At 40.3% G+C, this 24,118-nt stretch overlaps 1 protein-coding gene across 1 annotated transcript in view; it reads left to right on the top strand.

Moving 5' to 3' along the window:
- IL15 (interleukin 15) overlaps nucleotides 1–24,118 on the top strand; it is a 63,782-nt gene that overhangs the window by 15,186 nt on the left and 24,478 nt on the right. The window contains exon 3 of the mRNA XM_079770367.1: nucleotides 4,919–5,040. The gene's annotated coding sequence lies outside the window, so the exon portion shown is untranslated. The remainder of the gene's footprint in view (nucleotides 1–4,918; nucleotides 5,041–24,118) is intronic.

Genomic DNA, 24,118 nt, shown 5'->3' with positions numbered 1-24,118 from the left:
AAAGCTGGCACCGGGGCGTAAGTCAATCACATCACTAACGCACGTTTAATTTGCCAACATTTTGTCATAGCAAGGCTTCCCTGAAGAAGAAATTAGTGCAAGTTTTATTCACTGTAAAGTGGCACTTTAATAACACTGAACTAGGTGGTAAGGGTGTTAATGGCCATTTTCTTCTTGCCAGTCCTATGGGAGGGTGGAACAGCCTGATGTGAGGGATCCGATGACTGGCTCATGGGGAGGTGTTATCTTCACAGAGTGATAATCACTAATAGGAGGTGAGACTTTTGAGTGTTCACTCTATGTCAAGGCCTGTTCTATGTAGTTTGCATGAATGAGCTCACTTTAACCTTACAATGACCAGTGAGGTGGGTACTCATATTGTCCCCATTCTGCAGAGGGAGAAACTGAGGCTCTAAGAGATTCATTAACTTTCCCTAAACCTTAAAGTTAGTAAGTGGCTATGTCAGAATTCAAATCCAAGTCTGTTTGAAACCAAAGTCGTGCTATAGCTAGATCACAGTTGTACAACAGAAACTTCTGCAGTGATGAAAATATTCTGTGTCTGGCAGGTGTGGCTCAGGGGTTGAGCATCAATGCACACACCAGCAGGTCACCAGTTCGATTCCTGGTCATGGCACATGTGAGGATTGTGGGCTTGATCCTCAGCAGGGGGCGTGCAGGAGCAACCAATCGATGTTATTGTTTCTCATTGACGTTTCTATCTCTCCTACTCCCTTCCTCTCTCTCTAAAAATCAATAAAAACATTTTAAAAAAATGTTTTGAATCTGCTGTGTGCAGCATGGTAGCCAATAACCACACGAGTACTTGAAATGTGGCTAGCTCAACTGAGGAAGTGAATTTCCAGTTTCATTTTATTTTAATTAACTTATGATTATATTTAAGTAGCCATATGTGGCTAGTGGCTACTAAATTGGACAGCACAACTCTGGATACTTTTTGTATGTTGCAGACTACAAGCTAATGGGAAAACCAAGCCAGGAAAATACATTAATAGAATATGCTATTCTTTCTCCATTTCTAGAGTTACCCAAGAAAAGACTGTCAAATCTGTTGCCATATGGAAGATTTAATTTAAAAATTAATTAGTGACTGCCTCCTCTGGTTCAGGCACTGTACTAGGTTTTGAGCATTCTAAATTACTAAGCTATGGTTCCTGTCTTCAAGGAGCTCATTATCTCAGTAACTCTGAAGAATATGTTACACATTTTTTCCCCAGAATTTCTTCATAGGTAATAGCACAAAAAATTATAGCTCTCCTTTCTAATTCTTTGCAGTTTTGCCTTTATTTTTAACTAGAGGCCCAGTGCACGAATTCATGTACCAGTGGGGTCCCTTGGCCTGGCCTGTGGGATCAGGCTGAAACCGGCTCTCTGACATCTCCTGAGGGGTCCCGGATTGGGAGAGGGCACAGGCCAGGCCGAGGGATCCCACTGGTGCACGACTGGGGCAGGGGAGGGATGCGGGAGGTTGGCCATCTGGGGAGGGACTGTGGAAGGGCTCCAGGGCGTGTTTGGCCCATCTCACTTAGTCCTGATCGGCTGGACCCCAGAAGCAAGCTAACCTACCAGTTGGAGCGTCTGCCCGGCTGTGGTCAGTGCACATCATAGCAACTGGTCAACCGGTCGACTGTCTGCCCCCTGGTGGTCAGTGCACGTCATAGTGAGCAGTTGAGTGACTTCGCATATCATTAGCATATTACACTTTGATTGGTTGAATGGCTGACCAGTTGACTGGACACTTAGCATATTAGTCTTTTATTAAATAGGGTATTTTCTTAACAAACATAGACTATTCTTTTTTTTACTGCAAAATAGACTTATTGATGCCAACTCTGAAATGTTGCTGGAACTACTCTCCTCATAATCCATTTACATTATTCATTTGAGAAGTGTCAGTCCTGTAGTGTTCTGGTCACTTCCAATTATTTGCCTAGTCTATTTAAAATCCCAACCTCATCTCCATATGTATCTCCAGTTCTAGTTATAACTGTGGGACTAGTAGGGGAGGGGGATTTGCCTAGTCTATTTAAAATCCCAACCTCATCTCCATATGTACCTCCAGTTCAAGTTATAACTGTGGGACTAGTAGGGAGGGGGAGGGGTGCCTTCTAGCTTTCTCTTTCTAGTTCTAATTGTTGGAAGTTAGAGACTGAGAGGTTGGCATAGGACCAAAGGTCCAGATGTCTCCTTCTTAACTAGGCCACCCTCTGTTGGTTGTTGCTTCTTTCCTGGCTAATAGTAACTAATCTTTGGTACTTTCTGTATGAGAAGGTTCTAAAGTTGGGCTCTCTTATAGGATATGTGTGTGAGTTCTTCCACACTACATATAGTGGCCTCCCCACTGGCCTTCTGTGGGTGATCAGGCTTAACTTCCCCTGGTGGTACAGCTCAATAGTTCTGATTATCTGATTATTGGAGGCCAGGCTTGATCACAGCTTTGCTGGATCAAACACTGGAAATAAAATCTGATACTTTTCTCCATTATTTTTTTCTTTTGCCAGGTAAGTTTAAGAGCAAATCAATAATACCATTAGCTGATATGATATCCAGCCAAGGGATAAAATGCCAGTCTGTATTAATCATCTCTGGCTGCCATAAAAATACCATACCTGGACTTCTGGAGGCTGGGAAATCCAAGATCAAGATGCTGGCTGATTCAGTTCTCTGATGAGGACTCTTTTCCTGGATTGCAGACGGCTGCCTTCTCACTATGTCCTCACGTGTTGGGGAGGAGAGAGGAAGCAAGCTCTCTAGTGTCTCTTTTTATAAAGGCACTAATTTTATTATGAGGGCCCAACCTTTATGCATTCACTTAACCTGATTTCCTCCCAAAAGCCCCACCTCCGAATACCGTAACATTGGAGGGTAGGGTTTCAATGTGAGAATTTGGGGGAGACATAAATTCAGCCCAAAACATAATCTATCTGTGTATATCCACATAGCAATTTTCATCCTGCCCTCGGCTTGTGATTTCAATCTTTGTCTTTTCCTGACTGGTATTTTAGTCTCCTGTATATGGACAGGGGTTGGGGTCTTGAAGTGGAGTTAGTGATTTGTAAGTCATAGACATATTAAGGGTTTGCCTACCTCTGAGTTAGTCCTGGAGCAGGTATCTGACCTAGCTATGAAACTCCTTTAGACTGTGGGTCATCCTAATGCTTCTTTATTCCCAACATTGGGTTTTAGTTATCAGTTCCAGGGAAAATGTAAAGCTACATTTAAAATTCTATTAAAATATCATTCCTCACCCACCCTCTTGAATTCTGAGCCTCCACAAGAAACACTACTTAAAGGCTACATACTCACTGAATTCTTTCCAAGTTCCTTATCTTCCTCATCTCTATAGAATTAATTGCCTCACTCTATTTTTACATGGGGCTTTCTTCACTCTTCTATTGGAACACTAACAGCTTTATTTAGTTGTTTGAAGTTTTCCTCCCCACACAGGTTGGTGAGTTCCTTAAGTATTAAAACCAGTTATTAGAGCATCTAGTATAGGTCCTTATATACAGTTTTGAGTAAATATTTTTCAATAAATAACGCAGGAAAGTACCAGTATGCAAACATATATATTGAAAGTCTAAACTTTTGGACTTAAAATTATATAAACCTTTATATCAGTAACAGTCCAAAATAAGATCATACATAAAATTTTATTATTAATATAGATATTCTTTATATCATGAACCATTCTGAACTTTGGTTAAAGTGTTTCTTGATTTATTTTATAAAATAGAATTTATAATGCTTAACTCTTTTAAATGCTGTAATTAAGTTACACTACCTTTTAAGTAGGAAATATACTATTTTATGGTTTCCTAATGGTATAATCTGTTGGCATATTTAAACTCCTTCAAAATGACATATTCCTTGAAAACATGATGTATTTTACTAGTGAGTGTCTGCAGGGAGACTTTGTCACTTCACTCTTAGAATAAATGTTGACAACTTATTTTCAGCATCTTCCTTAGAGATGGTCAGTAACGACATCGAGTCCACAAACACATTTGACATCACATTTGTTTTGTGGGATTTTTGTTTTTTTTGTGTGTGAGAAAATAAAAAGCATTTTACTAGAGAACTATATGAAGTATAGTTAAAAAACTTAATATAGTTTCTTTTAAATAATGTATGATTATTTGTCTTCCAAATGAAATAGTCAACATGGATTTGAGTTAAGTTATAGGAAAAATTAACCCCCCAAAATTCCCATTGACTTCTGAAGCTTTCTCCATATGAGTCTTCCTGTTTTTTCTAGCCTGATCTGTGTGGAGGTAACTAAATGTGAGGATGGGAGAATCATCCTATATAATAAAAGCCCAGTGACCATAACGGCAGAACGACCGCTTGACCAGTCACTACGAGGTGCACTGACCACCTCTCGGTCCCTTTCCCCGGCCAGCAGGCTCTGATCGCTGATGGCAAATGAGGACCTGGGGTGGGTGGCGGTGGGGGGCAGGACTGGCGAGCAGGCAGAATGGGCCAACCTCTTGGTCCCTCCCCCCAGCCCGCAGGCTCCGATCACCACCAGTGGCGAACAGGGAACCGGGGTGGGTTGTGAGGGATGCAGGCAGTGCCAGGCCAAGGCCCCTGCCCCGCCGGTCACCACACACACACAGGACGGCAGGGGTGGGGCCGGCGAGCGGGTGGAGCCAATGAGCGGGTGGGAACAGCCAACCTCTCAGTCCTTCCCTGGCTGTCAGGCTCCTATTGCTGGATGGCGAACGGGGAACCAGGGTGGGTGATGGCAGGGGGTGGTTGGCTGCCAGCAGCCAGGGAAGACGGCCCTGATTGCAGACTAGGCCTAAGGACTGTACCTGCGCACGATTTCGTGCGCCGGGCCTCTAGTTCAATATATAATTTTAAATCATTTTACCTCTCTCCTTGACTTCTACAGAATTCATTTCCACATATGGCCATCTGGTTCTTTGAAGCAGTGTCCTATCATGTGCCATGCTGGTAATATCACAGGACGCAGAGAAGTCAATGTTAGCATATAGCCAGCCAACAGGAAGTCATGTAAGTAAGGTTTTAAGAATTATATCAGGCAGTATAGATTTTTTTAATGTAAGTATTTAATGAATAATAATGAAGATGTGGCAAACCAGGTGAAGTTATATATAGGGTGTCCCAAACAATGCATATATACACTTTTAATATTTATAAAGGTAGTGTTTATTTAAATATATTTCACTTTCAAAATTGAGCTATCAGCTGTTGAAGTGTGCATACATTTTTTGGGCCCCTGTACATACTCAGAAATTTTTAAATGAGTTTCTTGGCTAAAAAGGAAAGTGCCATTTGTCATAGAATATTTAAGGCATTTTCTGAGGACAGAGAACATTGCATATATCAGAGGTAGGCAATATATATTTTTTTCTGAAAAGAGCCAGGTGCTAAATATGATAGGCTTTGTAAGCCAAATGATCTTAGTCATAACTGCTCAATTCGGCCTTATTGTTGTTTGGCAGTCATAGACAGGATGGGCGTGGCTTTCTTCCAACAAAATCTTATTTACAAAACGTGACAGGTTTGGCCTGTGGGTCATAGTTTGTCCACCCTTGGCATGTTAGATGAAGACATTCTACATCTCATTTTCTGTTATTATTTAGGTTAATTTGAAAGGAACTGGAGAGCTTAAAATTAAGTAATGAATACAATTCAACTACTCAATTTCTGAGTGTCTTTACCACTGTCAAGAAAGTAGAGAATAATGTAGATTAGGTTTTTTGAATGGCATATTGAAACTTTTAAAAAATATTTTGGAATAATGTAAATTGAAGTTCAGCCTCAAGAACTAAACAAAATAAAGTTACAGACATGGAAACCAAAGAAACTGACTCTTTCTTGATAAAGTGAACACACATGTTTATTTTATTTTTACTTTCAGTAATTTTAGCTCCTTCAGAAAAAATCCTGGAGCATGTGTATACATCAGGAAAAAATATGAAATAAAGGGTTTATGAAAACTGAAACTCTTTACAAGAATCTTAGGAGGAAAAGATAAATTCCTGTCTTGGGCAATCATTTCTGGCATCAGAAAATAATAAGTAAATTGAAAGGAAAAGTATGAAGAACATGCTTTTTTCCTATAATTACCTACAAAGTAAAAACTTATCCTCTAACTTCATATTCTTCCTTGAAATTGCTCTATTTCCTAGAATTTTAATTAAGAATTCCCCAAACTCAGGAAATGTACTGACAGTCTTAGGGATTAACACATACTAGGTATTGCTACCATTGAGGAACCCAGCAATCATTAAAGAAGTAAAATGTCAGGATAAAGTAGGGTTCATTCTAGGAATGAAATACTATGATTTCTATTGGAGTAATTCATCATATTCATTGATCTAAGGGATAAAAAGCATATGTTAATCTCTATAGATGCTGAATAGTCATTGCCAAAATTCAAGTCATTCTGGATGTTAAAAAAAAGGATGACTCAATAAAGTAAGAGTTAAACATAGCATGACCATGACAATCAGCAGACTATTTATGCAATAACTTACACATACACAAACATCTGAGCCCGGACACAGCCTTATAAATAATGTCAAAATGCTATAGGCTTTCTGCTGTGTCTGCTATAAGTACACAAATGAAATAAGGGTGCATAGTCCTCACCATTAGTGACGTTCTGCCTGAGTTATTAGTCAGCAAAGCTAGACACGAGAAAGGAACGTGAGGATAACACTTAGAAAGGTGAAAGTAAAACTATTATTTGATGACTTAATACTTAGAAAACCCAAAAGAAGCTAAAATGTTTCAATTTCAACATCTAAAAGAGAAAAAAGATAAATCTGACACATAAAAAAAAATCTTTGGTTGGCATAAACAACATATAAGCATAACCAATGGACACAGACACCAGGGGGTGAGGGCATGAGCGGGGGGAGGGGGGGGCACTGTGTCCATTGGTTACGCTTATATGCATGCATATAAGTCCTTTGGTTGATCTCTCCCCCTTGCTGGAGGGTCCTTGACCAGGAATCGAAACTGGTCAAGACTGAGGGCTGATGCTCTAACCACTGAGCAATCTGGCAGGGCTAGAATGCCTTTTTTTTTTTTTAAGCTGGAATTTGTCATATGATGTGAGATGAGAATATTCTTCTTCGCCTAAATAGCTAACCAATGGCTTCTCAGAATCTTTGTTAAATAATGTTCCCTTACCTGCTATGTCATGATTCAGTGTTTCATTAAGTCATCTATTCATACTTCAGTGAAAAATTTATTTTTATTTGTGGTAAATTTTAACATCTACTAGGTCTAGTTCCTATTTATTACTTCTCTATCTCAAAATTATTTTCGCCAGTGGATTTTCCCCCATCAACTTTAAGATCATAGTGTCAATTTATCTTTCTATATCCACTTTTATGTCAAGTTCACTTATTTCTTCTGAGATAATCTTACCTAATAATAGACAAATATGTAAATTGACCCTACCTTCGCTATGCTCACAGCCAATCAGAGTGAGTGAGTATGCAAATTAACCCACCAAAGGTGGCGGTTAATTTGCATACGAAGGCAGGGCGGGCAGCACCATGGCCTGCTTCTGGGGGTACAGGTCCATCAGGAGTGGAGGAGGCCCTGCAGGCAGCACCAGAAACCTCCCACAAGGTACCAGTCCATGGCCAGGGAGGCGGTGGGGTGGGCAGCGCCAGACGGCACAGGGGGGTCTGGGTTCATCGCCGCCCCAGGGATGCGAGGCCGGACCCGCCTAGCCACTCCCATGGGGCTTTGGGAGCATCGCCGCCCCAGGGAGGCGAGGCCCGACTGCCTAGCCGCTCCCGGGGGTCCCTGGGAACATTGCAGGCATGGGGTTGCTGAGACCCAGACCTGGCCTCTGGCCACAGATTCATAGCTTCACGAGACCAAGGGGATCTGCCTCATCTGCAGAGAGACAGAGGTTCTGCAGTGGCCCCAAGACGTGGGTGGGCCCAGCCAGGGATCAAGGGGCATGGAAGGACTACCGGGCAGAGGGACAAGGACCCTCACTCCTGAGGCCGGGGTTGAGGGGTGGTGCCACCTCAGTGGAGGGCTGCACTGCAGGGTACTGGACTGACTGATGTGATTCAGAGAAGCTCCCAGTGCTAATGGGCCTCGCTCAGGCAGCCTTCACACTTCAGAGGCAGTGACTCCTGCTCCTGCCTTGACCCAAAAGCAAGACCACGACGCCCTGCCCCATGGCAGAGCATGCCTAGGCAGTGAATGGGAAGCCTTCCACCTGCTCCGGAGAATCAGGGGCAGTAAAGAATGGGGGGCAGGGGACGGGGAGAGGAAAGAATGTGGAGCATCCACAATGAAGAGGTGCTCGAGAAAGAGGCTCGGAAGCCTGACTGGAAGGTTTGTTCTGTTTGCTGGGAGGCTGCCCCTTAGGAAGCACAAAGAGCATGGCTCTGAGGGCTTCCTGTGTGCTGAGTCAAGTTCCACAGCCAACTGGAATTGGCCTCAGTTTCCTGGTTTGTAAAATGGATGAAGCATGTCCCAGTGCCTTCACTGAGCTTTGATGGCCAATTGAGATACTATATAAAGAAAATGAGGGAAGAATTGAGAAAGAAAAGGATGAGCAACACAAAAGAAAGACTGAAAGGAACCTGTAAACCCATTGTCACTTAAATAGGGAATATAGTCAATAGTGTTGTAATGATGGTATGATGCCAGGTGGGTACTAGAAATATCAGGGAACACTTTGTAAAGTATATGATTGTCTAACCACTATTCTGTAACTAATATAAAACCTGAAACAAATACAAAATAATATTGAATGTAAAGAAATGAAAATTGGAGTGAAATTTTTATAAATTTCAAAGTTTAAATAAAAGCTGTAAAGGAAGGAAGGGGAGAATAAAAATAGTGTTTTTCATTTTAAAGAGTTGTCTTTATATGGTGCTTTTATACTTTTATACTTTTCTAAGTCATTATCTCATTTTAATTTCCGGGCAACTTAAAGAGAAGATAATTGTTCCCTCCACTATTCAAAGAAAGGAAATCTTGGTGTCTGGTCCTAATGATTCAATTGTCAAGCCCTTATTGTAAAGCAGGGTTAGTAAAATTTTCTGTGCAGGGTCATATCTATACTAATAAAAGCCTTGGAGATGATCAGGCCAGCAGGGGAGGGTATTTGTGGGCAATTAGGCCCGCAGAGGAGCAGTTAAGTGTCAATCAGGCCAGCAAGGGAGCAGTTAGGGGGCAATAAGGCAGGCAGGTGAGCGGTTAGGAGCCAGCGGTCCCGGATTGTGAGAGGGATGTCCAACTGCAGGTTTAGGCCCGATTCCACAGGGATCGGGCCTAAACCTGCAGTTGGACATCCCCTGAGGGGTCCCATATTGGAGAGGGTGCATGCTGGGCTGAGGGACACCCTCCCCAGTGCATGAATTTCGTGCACCGGGCCTCTAGTTTGGAAAAAGAATAGCTCTGTAGTATATAGTATTCCCATCCAGGAATAAAGTATACTTCTCAAATTATTTAATTGTCTGATTTCATTGACTTTTATGTAAATTCAGTACATTCCTTATCATATTCATTCCTAAGAATGATATAATTTTGTCATTAATATGGGCTAAATAATTTTTCTACATATTGCTAAGATATAGAATGATGAATATGAAAATTTTTGGTTATTTAATCTTTATTTATAATTTATTGTTCTAAACCTCCCATAGAACTTGCTATTTTAGTTCTTATGATGCCTCATGTAATTTGCTTAGTTTTGTTAATTAAATAATTATAGAAGAATATACTAGTAGTGGTTTTATTATTTTGAATAATTATAAGTATAGTTTCTATTTTTCTGCCATTATTTGTGTTAATCAGAAATTCCAGAAAAATGCCAAATAATATCACCAGGGTATCTTATTCTGATTCCTGAATACAATGGGAATACCTATTGTGATTTGCTAGTAAGCTTGAAGTTGGTATTAGATTAAAAGAGATTTTTATTATCTTAAGAAATTATTATTCTATTCCTTTGATTAAGAATTTATTATTATTTTTTTTAAAAGAACAGGTGCTGACTTTTGTCAAATGCATTTTTAGGGCACAGTTGGTACAGTGTTTGGAGATCGGCTCACTAGAATTTGAAGTCCTATCTGCCACTTAGTAACATTGCTCTCAGTTTTATCATTTGTCAGATATGAGGTTCTATAAACAGCACATGAGCTAAGCCTTTAACCTGTTATACATGGCCTTTGGATTGTAGTAGGCACTTAATAAGCAATAACTATTATTATCATCTATTCAGATGATGGCACATTTTTTCTATGGAACAATTTAAAATGAAAGAATGTGAACACAGCAAGTCTGACATGAATCAGAAAACTGACTTACCTTATTAAAGCATATATCTCTCTACCCTGTGTTGGAGCACCTATGGTTCAATTCACACCCTATTTTCTTCCTTCTCAGTATGTCACTTACCTTTAAAAAATGGGTTTGCTTTGTCCAGTCAGCAAGATTAAGAAACAAGTTTGTTTTTTTGCTTTTTAGAACTCTATTTATTCACTTATAGGGAGGAAGGGTGGAGTTAAATCAAATACTAATTTTTGAAAATCTTCGGATTTTTTAGTTATAATGTGAGATAATGTGAGATGTGTTTATTTTTTGTCATGTAGCAGTGTATATTTTATCACATATTTTTGTTTGTTTTGTTTATTTTTTATTTTGAAAGGTCAGGGAAGAGAGAAAGGCGGAGGAGTTTAATGAGTTTGGAGAAGTAGACAGGAACTAGAACATGTATTGCTTTAAAGGTTATTCCAGGTATTATTTTGGACTGAATCCTAAGGTCAACAAGAAACTTCTAGAGGATTTTAAGCAGTGGAGAGACATGATACAATCTATGTTTTACCAGGATCTCTAGTCCAAGAAGAACAAACTTGGGAAGGGGGTTCTTGGAAAGTGAAGAGGGCATTAGGAAGTAGTCCAAGTGAAATTATATGGTGGTTTGGACTCAGATTCAAGAAAGAATGTGACAGGTTGAGAATAATCAGCAGGAGACAGAATAAAATGCTTGAAGTGACATATCATTGAAGTTAATAGGCCCAAAAACTACTGTGAAGAAATTTGAGACATCCAACAGCTATTGGATAACTAATGGGACTCCCAGAAAACGGAGGCAGAACATATATTTTTAATAGCACTATCGAATTTATCAGATCTAAAAGACATGAGTCTCAGGATTGAAAGGTTCACCAGGTATTCAAGCATAATCAATAGGGGGAAAAAAAAGAACAATCAATACAGTTCATTGGGAAATCTCAAAATGTGAACGATAAGAAGAATGCCTTTTGACCTTCTAAAGTGGAATTCAGAAAACTAGAGCTCATGTACCAAATCTGGCGTACCATTTGTTTTTTATAAATAAAGTTTTATTGGAACATATTAAAAAAACTACTGTGCGTCATTGACGTGGCTCAAGACAGATCAATAGCCTTTGCTTTAGATAATACTTGCTGTCCCGAAAGGCTGGCTTAAAGTTTCTTTTCTATGGAGTGCTCCTAATTAACCAATGACCTCATGTACAAAGTTTGAAATGCGATGCCACTGTGATTGAGGACGGATGAAAATTGTGATATGGGAGAATCACACTTAGTTAACTGCTTTGGGCCCTGGTGGGTACATATTGCCAGGCCCTAGCATGCTGTAGGGCCAGCCGTCATTTTAGCTAGTAACTTATGATGGGTTAAGAAACCAGCTAACTAAACTTGTTAGAAAGGTATGTAATATAAAAATTAAGGACTTTTTGTGCATGAGTTTTGTGATATCTTTTTTTATTTTTATTTGTTTTTAATTTATTTATTTTATTTTTACCTTTTGACCCCCTCACCCACCTCTTTGCCCTACCCCCTGCCTCTGGCAATCACCAGTCTGCTCTCTGCAGCCACAAGCACCTGTCCCACTCTGCCCAACTCACCCACTCAACACAATGCCCCCGAGTGAGGTGTGCATATTTTGTCTCTACATAATATTTAGAAAATTGTGAATAGAGTATAAGGATTAGTCACTTACACATAAAAGCATGAACCCCACTATCACCATCTACCATTAGTAAGGTTATTTACTTAATCCTCAATTTTAAGATGCAATAGGTTATCTAAATACTAGAAGCCCGGTGCACGAAATTCGTGCACGGCGGGGGGTTGTCCCTCAGCCCAGCCTGTACCCTCTCCAATCTGGGACTCCTGGAGGGATGTCCAACTGCCCTGGTGGGATCGGGCCTAAACGGGCAGTCGGACATCCCTCTCACAATCCAGGACTGCTGGCTCCCAACTGCTTGCCTGCCTGCCTTCCTGATTGCCCCTAACCACTTCTGCCTGCCAGCCTGATCACCCCCTAACCACTCCGCTGCCAGCCTGGTTGATGCTTAACTGCTCCCCTGCCAGCCTGTTTGCCCCCAACTTCCCTCCTCTGCCAGCCTGATCACCCCTAACTGCCCTCTCCTGCAGGGTTGATCACCTCCAACTGCCCTCCCTTGCAAGCCTGGTCCCTCTCAACTGCCCTCCCTTGCAAGCCTGGTGCCTCACAACTGCCCTCCCTTGCAGGCCAGGTGCCTCCCAACTGCCCTCTCCTGCTGGCCATCTTGTGGTGGCCATCTTGTGACCACATGGGGGCAGGATCTTTGACCACATGGGGGCAGCTATATTGTGTGTTGCAGTGATGATCAATCTGCATAGTACTCTTTTATTAGATAGGATAGAGGCCTGGTGCACGGGTGGGGGCCAGCTGGTTTGCCCTGAAAGGTGTCCCTGATCAGGGTGGGGTTCCCTTGGGGCGTGGGGCGGCCTGAGCGAGGGGCCTGTGGTGGTTTGCAGGCCGGCCACACCCCCTGGCAACTCAAGGGGAGACCCTGGTATCTGGAATTTATTTTCCTTCTACAATTGAAACTTTGTAGCCTGGAGCGGAGCCAAGCCTGGGGCTCTGGCAGCCATTTCTGTGGCAGTTAATTCACCTTCTACAATTGAAACTTGGTAGCCTTAAGTGGGTGAGCCCGGCCAAGGTGTGCGGAAAGCTTTGCTTCCCCTGTTGCCGCCGGCAACCCTGGCCTGCTCTCTCAAGCTCCATTCTGCCGCCATTTGTTTACCTTCTATAATTGAAACTTTGTAGCTTGAGTGGAGGCTTAGGCCTGCAACGGCTATGGAAAGCTTGGCTTCCTCTGTTACCTGGGAAACCTTGCTCTCTGTGGCTGTAGCCATCTTGGATTGGGGTTAATTTGCATACTCGCCCTGATTGGCTGGTGGGTGTGGCTTATGTAGCGGAGTGATGGTTAATTTGCATATTACCATTTTATTAGAGAGGATTTTGTGGAACCCTAACCTGATATTGTTAACATTTTTTAATGGGACATTAAGCTCTGTCTAGTGCTACTGTTAGTATAGTTCACTTTATAGAAATGTAATTTGTGGACTAAAAAAGTATTCAGGATGTGTGACTACTTTTTATTAATGCACATTTTATAATTGTGGTTACATTGTTTTATAATTTTATTAAAAATTGTTAATTTTATTGTAAATTCATTTTGTGATAGAGGTAACATTTAGTGCCACATATGCTGGAACATCCTTGTTAAGTGATATTTTCTTTAGAATGGAGGGTCTTTTGAAAGATAGATGCTGTAGATCCTCCATCTACCTTACCAGGTCATGCTGTTAAGGTATCTGTATTGGGTTCAGCTTTCTTTCCATCACCTCACCCATGCAAGCCTCTGGCTCTCTCTTCAGCCATCTTCTATACTCCATATGGACTTTGACAGAAACTTCTGGATTCCTTCCAAAGAGGAAGCTTGGGTGTGTTAACGCAATCCTCTCCACTTAACTAATTCTCAGCTTTGTTTTTCAGTCACATTTGGCTGCCTCTTGATTGTGGCTTCCCGTCCTGTTGGTATTTATCCATGATCCCAAGGTGGGTGGGGATATAGGGGGCAACACTAAGCCTGCCACCAAATACGCTCTCAACCTGCTCCCGAGGAGAGTATCAACCCCTGCTTGGAGGATTCATCACACTCCTGTCTTCTTCTACCTCTGTTTCTCTTAGCCTTCCCACTCTCCTGGCTGAAACATCTGCTTATGACATCTTTTTTCTCCTCAGGGCAACGTGTCTTCTCACCTCTGCAAGAAACCCTATAGACCAAGTTTCATTTTCAAGGGAGGGGCCTCTGGAAAGCTGGGCGGTAGGGATTTTCCAAGCAGAAGGTGACTTTGCTTTAATTTCTGAGGAGCGCAGTCGAGTGGTAGAAACATAGGTGCAAGCTGGGCTCTCTGGTTCCTGCTCTGAGGCTGCCACTTACTCGCTGTGTAAGTTTGGGCAAGTCACGTAATTTCTCTGTTTCTCAGATTTCTCATCTTTAAAATGATGATACTGGCAGAACCTTTGTTATACAGTGGTTGTAAGGGGGAAAAAATGTGTAAGTAGCTCAGAACAGTGACTGATAAGTAGTATTTGATAATTGTTAGCAATTATTCTTTTATTATTATTATTAATAGTAAAAATTATCTTTCTTCTATATTTTTGAAGTCATAATATCAATAGAATATGGTAAAGTGATAAATTTTTTTCTATATAGAATGGCTGTTGTATTTTTTGTATTTTAATAATCATTACTAGCAACTAATGATATGAAATAAGGTATAGTTGAAGGCCTTCTATCTGGTTCAGAGTCATTTTAAATCTGTAGTTGTTTATAATTAAAGAAAGATGGCAACAACTTCTAACCCCTGTGTTGCATCAAGGGTCTGTCTGTATATATGAGAAAATCTACTAGTTTGAGAGCGTTAAAATCTCATTATTGATCATTACACTGTTTCCAGTGGTTTAGCAATAAGAAGTAAGTGGTTTCTTAATACCTGTCACTTTTATTCCTTCATGACATGAAGATAAGTATATTTTAATCTTGTTTTCTTTTCATCTCAGTGCTTAACGGAGGCTCAGAGAGCATAATGTTGTGATGGGGAGTGACTTTGTTTTCTTTTTTGTTTCAATCTAGTAGTTTCAATGCCATTTTTTACTAATTAGTCTCCTTTCTTTTCACATGACTTCACAACAAAATATTATTTTGTGTCATTAATCCGTCTTTGATTTATAATCTCAGTGACTTTATCATTTATATACTGTACCACAAAATCTTAAGAGTGTGTATGACAAAACAGAAACACAAACTTTTCCATGTTGCTCAAAATAAGGGATTTCAAACATTTGTGAGTAGCAAGAATTTTCCATTGACAAATATTCACAGGATGGAGATTGAACAGGAGACTTAATACATTATAACAGGGAACACTGCTAATCACTTATGGTTTGGTGTTGCCTGGTTTAAAAAAAAATACATAGAGCAGTGACATCAAAGTAAAAATAATTCCGTTTGTAGACAATTATATATGTTGATTGTAGTCTCTAGCAATAGGGAATGGCTTTGATTTTCTTAAAAATACAATGCAGTTCCTAATCTTCTAGCCTTTAGCTACATAGCCTCTCAACTTAGAACATATCCACCCCTCTCCCTTCAGGAATATCTGCTTGTCCTGTAGGTCCCAGCTTCCTTGTTATTTCCTCCTGAAAGTGTCATCTCTATGCATGTTTTTATAGCATCCCCCTCAAATATGTCCACTATTATATAACTAGAGGCCTGGTGCATGAAATTCGTGTGGGGGGGTGGGGTCCCTTAGCCCGGCCTGCACCCTCTCCAATCCGGGACCCCTCAGGGGATGTCCGATTGCTGTTTTAGACCTGATCCTGCAGTCAGACATCCCTCTCACAATCTGGGACTGCTAGCTCCTATCTGCTTGCCTACCTGCCTGCCTGATAACCCCTAACCACTCTGCCTGCCTGCCTAATGCCCCTAACTGCTCCCCTGCCTACATGGTTGCCCTTAACTGCCCTCCCTGCCAGCCTGATCACCCCTAACTGCCCTCCCCTGCTGGTCTGGTCACCCCTAACTGCCCTCCCCTGCTGGCCTAGTCACCCCTAACTGCCCTCCCCTGCTGGCCTAGTCACCCCTAACTGCCCTCCCCTGCTGGCCTAGTCACTCTTAACTGCCCTCCCCTGCTGGCCTAGTCACCCCTAACTGCCCTCCCCTGCTGGCCTAGTCACTCTTAACTGCCCTCCCCTGCTGGCCTAGTCACCCCTAACGGCCCCTGCCACATCTGGATGGATGTCTGGTCTAATTAGCATAATACCCTTTTGTTAGTATAGATTACTATGAGTGTATCTGTCTTCATCATTGGACTGTGAGCTCAGTGAGGACAGGCATGACATTGGCCTTGATCACATGATAGCTTCACTTCAGAGCACAGCACTTAGAGCATTTCAGGGGGCAATTGATATTTGTTGAACAAGTTAATTTGGAGTAGACTGGAATAAGATTTTGTTTTTACCTTTGTGTATTCTTTATCTAATTACTAATACAATAGAAGCCCCCTTTTCTGGATCAGGACCCATAGCTGTTTGGCACTGAGTAAAAGAAAACACACAATGATCTGTGTTTTCACTGTGTACAACAGATCAGACATTCAGATCAAGTATTCAAATGGTCTCTCATTAAAGTGGTTGCTGAATAAGATCAAGGAGGTAATGTGATTTGATTGACTTTGTATTTTGGCAGTTCCCTTAGCACATTCCTATGGGGATTATGGTCACCCAGATCAGATACCTCAATTTTGCCTTACCTCATCACCATACTTCCTGCTTTGATTATATCTTTCTGCTTCCTATAGCTTTTCTACAGCTTCCTTGGGCCCTCTGGAATGGTACTAACCTCAGGGTCCCACTGTCCTTAGAGCTCTACATTGTTATATGGAAGCTTTTCGATCACATCTGCCTCCTGTGACATACATAAGAGATAGCATGTTTATTATCATCTCACAATATATTTCAATTCACATTCTGCAGTTTACCACCTTTCCCTAACTTTGGTCTATTTATCTCATGTATATAAAAATTCCTGCTGTCCTCCTAATAATGGTCTCCGAGATTCACTCTTTTTAATTGTATTATATAGTTAATCTTCTCTCAAGACAAATGCTCTAGTTCTTTATACTCTTTCTAATATTCCAACATAATGAATAATCTGCCCTTTTCTCTCAACCTACATTTGCACTTTCACACCAATGCATTATTTGGACAGTCGAACAATGTAAGCAAATTGAACATTCATAAGGAACTGGATCTTTCCTCTTTGGGGCTAAATTTAGAGAGTTTTGCTAAAGTTGATATTAAATATGTGCAGTTTTCAAGTAATTTTTCAGCTATTCTTCATCGTAATAAAGACCCACAACCAAGAGCTTTTAGGATCTTTGTTTACTTATTAGGATCCTAACACTTTTTAAGGATATTTAGTTTTTGTTATTGTTGTGTTGTTTTATGCTCAACTGGTGTAGCATGTTTAGGATAGAAATACAAATTAACCAGACTTATTTTCACATGTGTTTTGTGGAGTCATCTGGTTAATTTATTGTGATATCTTATATGAAAGCTTATTTTAATTTCACAAACCTATAAGTCTCTTCAAGGTATAGGTGAACCAAGGCAGTGGTAATATCCAGCAGTTTTGCAGGGTATTCCCAGAAAGGTTGACTTATCAAATGTGTCAGAAATCTCTGAAGTTTCATAAAATAAAGTATTTATTTAATCCTCAATTTTAATTTTCTGATACAACTTAAAGGTACAGTAATTGCCTCTTAAATTACTACTGCATGCTAAATACTGTGCTGGGCACATTGCATACATGATCTCATTTTTCTCCTTACAACAATTTATGATTCGTATCATCTCTGTTTTTCAGAAGCTCTAGAAGTTAAATAAATGTATTTGTTTTCTATCCACTGTAAAAAATCATCACAAACTTAGTGACTTCAAATCACACCCATTAATTATATCACAGTTCTTCAGAAACAAAGTTCAGACATGCTTGACTGGGTATTCTTCCCAGGGTCTGACAAAGTGATAAGGTGTCTGCCAATCTGGGCTCTTAGCTGGAGGCTCTGGACGGAACTCACCGCCATGCTTACTCAGGTTATTGGCAGAATTCAGTTCCTTTGGTTGCAGGAGTGAGGTCCCTGTTTCCTTGTAGCCTGTCAGCAGGGGCCACTCACCACTCCTAGAAGCCACCAGTGTTCCCTCTTACATGGCTCCCCGACTCTTCAGACCAGCCAAGGCATGTGTAGTCTTTCTCATGATTTCAGTCTCTTTAGGTTCCCTTTCTGCCACCACCCAGAAAAAATGTTCTCATGAGCTTTTAAGGGCTCATGTGATTAAATTAACCACTCCTTCCTCCCTCCAGACCCCGATAATCTCCCCACTCTGCCATATAACATAACACAACCAGGGATGACATCATGTGCACAGTTAGGGTGGGATTTGGGGGTGGGGTGGGGTATATAATTTTGCATGCCACACCCTATTACTCAAAACAGTAATTGACAGGTTGGAGGTCAAGCCTAGGTTGGTTGAACTACAGAGCTTGTCTCTGTACCATATTCATCAGGGAGCCTGATTTTATCCACGGGCATTAGTTATGGAAACCAGCCTTTCTGCTATGGAGCCAGACTGTGTTGGTACCACAGAGTGCTATTAAAAACATTGCCTTAAAGAGTTCCAATGCAAGCTTTACATGCACACTGGTCCTGTAAAATATGAGATCCACACCCTATTACTCAAAATAGTAATTGACAAGAATCACATAAATTAGATTTTATTGTGCACTACACATTTCTATGAATTGTACTTATGTCAGTTCAGTTTGCCCTCTTTCATTTCAGACTTTGATTTGTACTTTGCACCCTGTCTCTCCCCCCTCTGCTTATTTTATGAATACACTTTTAATACTTGGTCAACTAAGAGTCATGTTCATATCAATATCTTTTGAAAATTTGAGGTCAATCATAGTTTTTCTCCTTATTTAAATACTTTTCAGATAATTGACTTTAATTCCTATAGCAATGTGTGAAGGGACTTGCTAAAGCTATAAAGTCAATCAAGAGAAATCCTATTCTTGATGATATAAAGCTGTCATTAACTAGAGACCACAATGACTTGTATGAAGCATAATATTTGATCTAGTGCACACAGTGACTAAAAAACAGCTAAATGTCATTTTGTTGATTTTAAATAACTCAAGCACATATATGGCATATATTTCTTCAGCTACCAAGTGTATACTTTTGTTTTTGAAAGAACCATTGATTTTTTTGTTGGCAGCTTTTGAATCTTCTTTTTTTTTCTTCCTTAAGATAAGGATAGGAATCTTCTTTTCTCCATGATTCACCAGGTTAGGCAGGACATCACAGACCCTAACCAGCTCAGTAGTATTAGGAACAGTGTAGATTGTGTGTGAAACAAAAGCCAGTCCTGGGTTACTCAATCACTAAGTCATTTGGGACAAGTCACTACATATCTCTGAAGCTCATTGTCTCCAATTATAAAATGAGCAATTCTAAAATTCTATTCTTTTCAACACATGTTTGACATACTTTGGTCAGTGTCCAGATCTTTGGAAGTTAATTAATTTATTGCAGCTCCACTGCTTTGAAATTTGTTTGTTGGGTCTCAGAAAGACACATGAAAAACATTTACATTGTGTGTGAATATTATAGTAAAATTGATTGGAATGTGCTGGGGCTTATCATACTTAATCAACTATGGGATTGTTTTTCTATTTTTACAAAGTAAAATTCCTTCTTGGGTTCCAATATTTTATACACTCTGCTTTTCTCAAATAAATAAGTTTTCCTTTTTTTTCTCCTTTTTTCTCTTAGTTCACCAGAAATACCTTTCACAGTATTTGAATATTCTTTGGTCACAATTTATGCATGATTGTTCTTACTTTAATGAGGCATTACTATTTCTGCTGTCTAGGGTAAATTACCAAAACACTTAAACACAGACATCATGAGGATTGACTGTGGCCAGGGTGTTTAGCAAAGTTGTATTTTTTTTTTCTTTCTTTCTTTGTGAAATAGGTTGTATGAGACATTGGTGTTGTCATTCTGATGGGTTCTCTTTGAAATTGATGGCCCAGTTGTGACAAGCCAAAGCATCCATATGATGTTATAAAGTGCTAAAGAAAATTAAATGAACGGTTAATTTAGAAATGGGGTCTGAGCTATATATAACTCCTCTCCCTGGAAGGGAGGATATTATGGGCAGCATGCACATGGGGAATGATTTTTCTGGTAATAAAGTTGGGAAAATAGCAACCAGAACAGAACAAAACTATTCATGATGCCGTTCAGTATGTAAAGAACAAAAAGAATTTTCACTATGCAAGAACCTCTACTACTATATGTTTGCAATGATGCCTTCATGCAAGGGGAAACAGATGTTTATCTGTTTTTCTTTTGGTTTTATTTTCTCTTAACACTGCCATTCTGTCAGTACGTGGTTTCATAAAGCTGTAGGATTCTCATAGGAAAACTACCAAGGCCGTGTGCTTTGGAAGCCGATGTGTTGATTTCCTGGCTGGATAGCAATATTTTATTGTATCTGGGGCGCAGGGGGGGCGGGTGGGGGGGGTGGAGAGTGTGTGACTAGGAGTGTTAGAGGCAGGAAGCCTAATGCCACCAATACCATGTCTAGAACTGAGCTATTGCCTGTGTTTTATGTGCTTCGTTCCATTGAATGAATATTGTAATACTGTGGATTGTTTTTATCATTTTGTTGTTTGAATATCAGAGGTTTATCAGATGGCTCTGTTTCTTTGGAACACTTGATGGAAAGTTTTGTTGCAAAGCTTCTTTCATGGCGATAACTTCATGTCTTGGCGATAAAGTCCCATAAAACTTGATCGGAAATCGTCTTTATGAGTTGCCGCCCTGTGTGCTATTAAAAGATTGGAAGTGGAGCATTAGTTTTAACTCAGAGCTGTTTGCCCAGTGTGTCTTTTGGCCACATTCTTCATCTTACCACTTTCTGCCGACAGGACATCGCTCCCACCAGCCTTTCTTCGGGGACTCAATAGCCTTGTACAGCCCATCCCTGCTGTACGTTACAACCAAGCTTTGTGGGCATCTTCCTTGGCTATTTGCATTGCCAATACTATATATCATTTATGCTCAGTCATTCACCTCTCCTGTCATGGAGTCCTCAATGAGTATTAATTGAACATTTAAGACAGATACACACACACACACACACACACACACACACATTATATATATATATATATATATATATATATATATATATATATATATATATATATATATATATTTACTGAAATGAGTATACTTTAATGCCAATTCTTCCTTATTAAAACTTCTTTGTTTTCACTTGCATTTTGCACTTACATTTTGTAGCCATGTCACCCTGGTTTTATGTCTTTACTGGTTGGCATCTTAAGATATTCAGTTCAGCTGGTACACACCTATATGCTCCCTGTAATTTTGTGCCTGATTAATGTTCTATTGTATGTAGTTAAGCAGAGCCTGAGAGAATGCCTGTCTTCCAGTATTGTACACCATTTATCTTCTTTCCCAAAAACACTTTTTTTTTTTTAATCTTCACCCAAGGATATGTTTCTATTGATTTTTTTTTTTTTTTGAGAGAGAGATATTGATTGGCTGCCTTGTTGGGGAGCACAAGAGACTTGGTTGGAAAGTTGTAAGGAGGACATTCTGAGAAAAGGCAAGTGTGTGGAAGGCCGCCTGCCCTGTTTATCGAAACTTCAATGTAGGGGAGATTTAGGGAGTGTTGAAAGTGGCTCCCCTAATTATTCCTTGACTTTTCCAAACAAGTCTGTGCACATGTAGACCCCCGGGTGTTTACTGGAATCCTTATGCTTAATCCCTGGATGCCCTTGCCTAGAGGACAATGTAAATACACGGGTCCTCCCAAGATTACTCAACCTACTGATTGTATCTAAAGATAAAAATTCCAATAAAAGGCAGGCAATTAAGGCTGCCTGGCTTCTTCAGCTGGGCAGTGCCTTAGCCCTCTCCCCCACAGTGTAACTGTGTTTGAGTAATCTGTTAATCCGTCATTCAGAGGCTGCTGTTCAGCCCCGGCACTGTCTCCCATATGCACCCTGACTGGGGATGAAACTGTAACCTAGGAATGTATCCTGACTGGGAATTGAACCCGCCACCTTTGGTGCAAGGGACAATGGCTCAGGCCAACTGAGCCACTTGGCCAGGCCTCCCTGGAACACCTTTTGATTGTTACATCGAACTCTTTTATGAGATGCACTGTGTGAAACATGACTTCTTTCCTTCCTTGCCTCCCTTTTTTAACCTGAGTGAAAAGAAGGGGGAGAAGACATTTTTTTTAAGGGGAATAGAAGTCAGAGTAATCTTTTGCTTTCCCTGGAAACAGGTTGCTCAGCATCCAGGGTGGACACTGACAAGGTGGTGTGTGCACCAGTGTGAACAGGCTGTTTCTTTGTGCCTTAATGGCCACAGTAGCCCAGATGTTGAAATGCTCTAAGTGGGAAAATAATTTTCTTTTTTAGCATGTTAGGCTTTTATTATATAGGATTGTTTAAAAAATAATGTATTTTAGGTGGAAAAATGAAATATTTCTCTTTTTTTTTCCTGTCATCCAGTTCTTGTTTTTATTTTTATTTTTTAAATTTCTTTATTGATTAAGGTATTACATATGTGTCCTTATCCCTCCAATACCCCCCCACCCCCGCACTCATGCCCTCACCCCCCTGTTGTCTGTGTTCATTCGTTAGGCTTATATGCATGCACACAAGTCTTTGGTTAATCTCTCCCCCTTACCCCCACCCTCCCCTACTTTCCCTCTGAGGTTTGACGGTCTGATTGATGCTTCTCTGTCTCTGGATCTGTTTTTGTTCATCAGTTTATGTTGTTCATTATATTCCATAAATGAGTGAGATCATGTGATATTTATCTTTCTCTGACTGGCTTATTTCACTTAGCATAATGCTCTCCAGTTCCATCAATGCTGTTTCAAATGATAAGAATTCCTTCTTTTTTATAGTAGCATAGTATTCCATTATGTAGATGTACCATAGTTTTTTAATTCACTCATTTGTTGATGGGCACTTAGGTTGTTTCCAAATCTTAGCTATGGTGAATTGTGCTGCTATGAACATAGGGGTGCATATATCCTTTCTGATTGGTGTTTCTAGTTTCTTGGGATATATTCCTAGAAGTGGGATTACTGGGTCAAATGGGAGTTCCATTTTTAGTTTTTTGAGGAAAATCCATACTGTTCTCCACAGTGGCTGCACCAGTCTACATTCCCACCAGCAGTGCACAAGGTTCTTTATTCTCCGCATCCTTGCCAGCACTTGTCATTTGTTGATGATAGTCATTCTGACAGGTGTAAGATGGTACAGCATTGTCGTTTTGATTTGCATCTCTCTGATGGTTAGTGACTTTGAGCATGTTTTCATATGTCTTTTGGCCTTCCTTCTGTCTTCTTTTGAAAAGTATCTATTTAGGTCCGTTGCCCATTTTTTTTATTGGGTTGTTTATCTTCCTTTTGTTAAGTTGTATGAGCTCCCTGTAAATGTTGGAGATTAAACCCATATCGGTGATAACATTGACAAATATGTTCTCCCATGCAGTGGGCTTTCTTGTTGTTTTGTTTATGGTTTCTTTTGTTGTGCAAAAGCTTTTTTTTTTTTTATGTAGTCCCATTTGTTTATTTTCTCTTTAGTTTCCATTGCCCTAGGAGCAGTATCAGTAAAGAAACTGCTTTGGCATATGTCTGAGATTTTGCTGCCTGTGGATTCCTCTAGTATTTTTATGGTCTCCCATCTTATGTTTAAGTCCTTTATCCATTTTGAGTTTATTTTTGTGTATGGTGTAAGTTGGTGGTCTAGTTTCATTTTTTTGCATGTATCTGTCCAATTTTCCCAACATCTTTTATTGAAGAGACTGTCTTGACTCCATTGTATGTTCATGCCTCCTTTGTCGAATATTAATTGGGCATAGTGGTTTGGGTAGATTTCTGGGTTCTCTATTCAATTCCATTGATCTATATGACTGTTCTCGTGCCAGTACCAGGCTGTTTTGAGGACAGAGGCTTTGAATACAGCTTTATATTGAGATCCCTCCTACTTTGTTCTTCTTTCTCATTATTGCTGCAGCTATTCGGGGTCTATTTTTATTCCAGATAAATTTTTGGAAAGTTCTTTCTAGGTCTG

The sequence above is a fragment of the Cnephaeus nilssonii genome (genome assembly GCF_951640355.1).
Source record: "Cnephaeus nilssonii genome assembly, chromosome: 5".
Lineage (NCBI taxonomy): Eukaryota > Metazoa > Chordata > Mammalia > Chiroptera > Vespertilionidae > Cnephaeus > Cnephaeus nilssonii.
The sequence above is the reverse complement of the archived record's forward strand: the minus strand, read 5'-3'. Positions and strand labels throughout refer to the sequence as shown.